Source organism: Garra rufa, chromosome 1 (genome assembly GCF_049309525.1).
Source record: "Garra rufa chromosome 1, GarRuf1.0, whole genome shotgun sequence".
Lineage (NCBI taxonomy): Eukaryota > Metazoa > Chordata > Actinopteri > Cypriniformes > Cyprinidae > Garra > Garra rufa.
The window spans coordinates 67,118,274-67,122,828 of NC_133361.1; positions in this window are offsets into that span (position 1 = coordinate 67,118,274).

The window sequence follows — 4,555 nt, forward strand, 5'->3', positions numbered from 1 at the left end:
AAGATGTTAAATTGCGAGCGGTTTTGGGATATCTTGAACGGTGTTGACGTGGTGATTTTTTAAAGATATAGTAAAAAATATTTTTATATCTTTAAAGTGCAGCATCCAAACTCTTTAAAACTTTTTTCACACAGAGATCTAATCATTCTGAGCAAGTGCTGCAAATAAAAAATGTATACAAGCTTCTATGAATTAAAGAAAATTTAAAAAAGAACTCAGAAACCTGCTGTCACTCTGGTGAATGTCTCTACAGTATGTGTGTGCGTTCAGTCAGGCACAGAGAAGCTCATTATTGCAGGGGGGAGGGGTGAGAGGCAGAGAGGGAGAGAGGGGTAGAAAGTGAAACATGCTATCTTGCTTATAGACCATCTTTGAGAAATGCACACATATATATATAGTGTAATCGAAATAAATACGTCTGATCTTTGAGAGTCTGATATTTTGAGAAAATATAAAGGGTCACTAAGTCTTTCATTGTTTGTATTTTGCAGTTGTTGTTTTTTTTTTTTTTTTTTTTTTTACTGAACTATACCATGAACTTGTCCTATTCAGTCACATAGCAAAAGATTAAGAAAAATTAAACTTTTAGCATTAGCGATTTATCTTCATTGATAGACATTTATTTTCATAGTGTTATTTATTGAATATAAAATTTAAATTAACAATTTCAAGACAAACTTGGACAACAAAACAAGCTTTGCTGTTATCTGTTCAAAACATCTGAAAATTATAAAATTTTAAGATGAGTTATATATATATATATATATATATATATATCACCCCTTTCAATACTCAACTTGTTTTTAAAGATATTTTGAAAGAATGAAGCGTTTATAGAGCACTTTATTGTGTATTGCTGTACACCCACATGAACTGTGTTCATGTTCATGTTAATTCACAGTACATAAATTATATATGAATACTATTTTAGCTTAATATTAATTAACATTAATAAATGCTATTTATTTATTGGTCATGTTAACTAATATAGTTAATGCTAACAAATAAAACTGAATGGCAACATTTTATATTTTGTGTGTATGTGTCTGTGTGTTGATTTTAAAGTCTAACCCTTTCAATTCTGTAAACTTAAAATCCAAACTAGCAGAGGGTTACTGTGAATGCATGTGCCAACTGGGCACCGTCTTCCTTATTGATTCTTAGTTATGACAAAAATTGATTTTATACAAAAATATATTATACAAAAATTGTTCAGATAGGTAACAATGACATTTAAGCAGAAGTGGTGGATGTAAAGGAAGCAATAATAACATTTTGCTATCATCATGAATTACATGTTCTTATCATCATCAGAAAATAGATAATTTGTAGCATACTGGTTCACAGTTGGCATCTATCTGAAGTCCTTGCATTGATTGCATTTAATTAAATCAACATTATATTTGGTCAGTCTGATCTTGAGGCCTTAGAGATGTTAAATTGTGAAGATCTTGAGTTTTCATTAAAGGGCATGTCCGTGGTGGCCTGACAAAGTTTGATGTTTCTGCATAGACATAGAAGTGGTTATAACTTAGCCTGAAAATGTCTGATCTGCCACAAAATTCACAGGTTTGGTAAGAGTCCTGGCCTGAAGACACCTAAAGACCAATATTCAGATATTATCATAGCCCCACCTGTTGGCAGCAGGATATCTCATATATTTCACTAACTCAAACATACCAAGGTCAATCTGCACCAAACTTCATATGTTTGATAATAGTGCTGGCCTGAACACATCTACATGCCAATAATCAGTTATAGGCATAGCGCCACCAGCTGGCAGCGGCAAGTTTGGCACATTTAAATGACTTATGACATATTTTTTTCTATAATTACTGTATTAAAAGCATACTGCCCACCGTTTGCTGTTTTCCTGAAGCCACCGGTCGGCGGTGAGCCCGGGTGCGAGGGCCCGTTCATCGCTGCTCGCAGCTTTAATTCTTTTTGAAATACATATTGCTAACTGTGTGCTGATAATAACTACTAGTACAGTGTCTAATATGTGAGATTTTAAAGGCAAAACAAGCATCTTTGGTATTTTAAAGCTGACCAAACAAATTTACAAATAAATGGGTAGTATTTATAATTTTGTGTCGTTATTTAAGATATTTTTCCCCCACATATATTAATTTACTTACATATTAATTTACTTCCACTATTATTTTATTAATGTATTTTATTTACTTAAGTATTTCTGTCAACATTTTCCCAAGTTATTTACTTTCACATTTACTTATTTATTTAGTACTTACTACACTTCATGTTTACAACATCAAATGGTCAAGATCTGGGGGGTATTCCAGAAAGCAGGTAGGTTTTTGCACGATGCAGACAATGCAAAACATGTGGAAAGGCTACTGTATGTAAGGTCATTCATACAGTATGCAGGGCTGATAGTGGAAATAATTCCTGAGCCTGAACTTTTTTCTTTGCCCCTGAGGTGAGTAGGGGTGGGGGTACTATGTATGCGACGCACTTTTATAACATAACTTGTTAAAAAAACATAACCAAATAAATAAACAGCCTATGTATAACCCTGATCATCAATATTGTCAAGTGGCTCTTTTTAGATATTTTCATATTTGCTTTATGCCCCCAGGATTATTCAAGAAAACACAGCACAAATGAAAATAAAAAGAGATGGAGTCATAAAGATGGCAATCAGATATAGCCCACATTTAGTTTCAGCATGAACGTAGCCTTAAATTCACACAGCATTTTTTCTTTTCATACCCTTCAACAAAGAACACAAACAGGGTCGCACATTTGCTTGACTTTTCACATGTATCTGTAAGTGTGATGGCAAATAATGTTATGATTACACTGACTACAATTGAATGTCTTCCAGATTGAATCCACAGATAATTGTAGAAACTGCTTCTTTTTCTAAACCTTGTCACTCTAAGGAAAATTGAGATTTCTTCCCAGAATGAGTTCTTATATGACGTTTCATGCTGCTTTGACACGTAAAACTCTTCGCACACTGAAGACACTTGTGAGGCTTCTCTCCAGTGTGAACTATGTTGTGACTCTTAAGGTTTCCTTTAGTCGTGAAACTCTTTCCACACTGAGAGCAGGTAAAAGCTGTGGGATTACAAATTTAAGAATCTGTTTATAATAATGCTGACCATAGATTCTTACATAACTTTAGATTTATCTGTGATGCTAAGTACATTGAATTTAGAGGTACAGATGATAACCTTAGAAGAAGATCAAATCAGGCAGCCCAGGTGTCTGAGACATTAACCTTTTTGTTCTCAAGGTACAGCTATTCCTTTGTCTCTATGGTAATGTTAAAGTATGGGCAATACTGTCAGACTGATTGGATTAGTGCATATGCCTTTGAATGATACCTTTGTCTCAATGATAATGTGAAGGTATGGGCAATACTGTCAGACTGACTGAATTAGCACCTATGCCTATGAATGACACTGTTATGATAATGAGATCAGGGCTGGGGAACTCTGGTAACGGGCTGATTCCTGTACTGCATTTGCATGCTTTGTTTAGATTGACTCCACCTCTATGTAATCCTCCCCCTGGAAATATATTTAAACTGTATTGTATCTGACATTAGTCAGACGACTTTTGATGACTGCAGCGAACGAACAGCTAGGATCTCAATAAAGAGAAACTTCTGCTTCAAGATATCCAAAAAGTCTCCTGGTCTCTGAGAAAAGTTCACAACAGTTTTGGTGCCGTGACCCGGATAGAGTTCCAGCTTCTTCACCTGAATCCAGATTGAAACAGCAAGCTCAACAGAACATCTGCTTTCAAGACTGCATCTTTTGGAATCCAGAGCGAAACTTCCAGCTGAACAAAGGTTTCCATGAATCTTCCTTTACAACAAAGGGTTGGTGAGTGCTACTCTATCCAAAAGAACCGCTAAAGACCAGTACATATAGTTATCCTCTGCGCCGTCAGAGAAGAGTTAACAGACAGCTGTAGGGTTTAGTTAACTACGTTATCCTCTAAAGGTGTTCTTTTAGAGATGAAAGTTACCCTCTGTTTAGGCAGGGAAGATTAACATTACGTGTTAATATTGGTTATCCTCTGTTAATTCAGGGAAGTTTAGCATTACGTGCTAAAGTTGTTTATCCTCTGTTCACCCAGGGAAGTTTAACATTACGTGTTAAAATTGGTTATCCTCTGTTTCAGGGCAGAGAAGTTTAGCATTACGTGCTAATATCTGTTATCCTCTGTTTTAAGCAGGGAAGTTTAGCATTAAAGTGCTAAAATTTGTTATCCTCTGTGTTGGCAGAGAAGTTTAGCATAAAGTGCTAGTAGTTTGTGTTGTCCTCTGTTAATTCAGGGAAGGTTAACAATAGTTGATCTGTGTTAACAAGCGTACCCTCTGTTGATCAGAGAAGTTTTAGTGTTGTTATTGTGTGGTAACAAAGAAACTCGCAAAATGGTTAGAAAGAATGCTAGGCTGATCCCCACAACTGAAAAGGGTGGTCTCGCAACTCCTTTGTGGTCAGATAGTGAATTCAAATCACTGTTAGGAGAGCAAATGAACCTAATAGTAACTGAAAAAGTTAGACAGGAATTAACT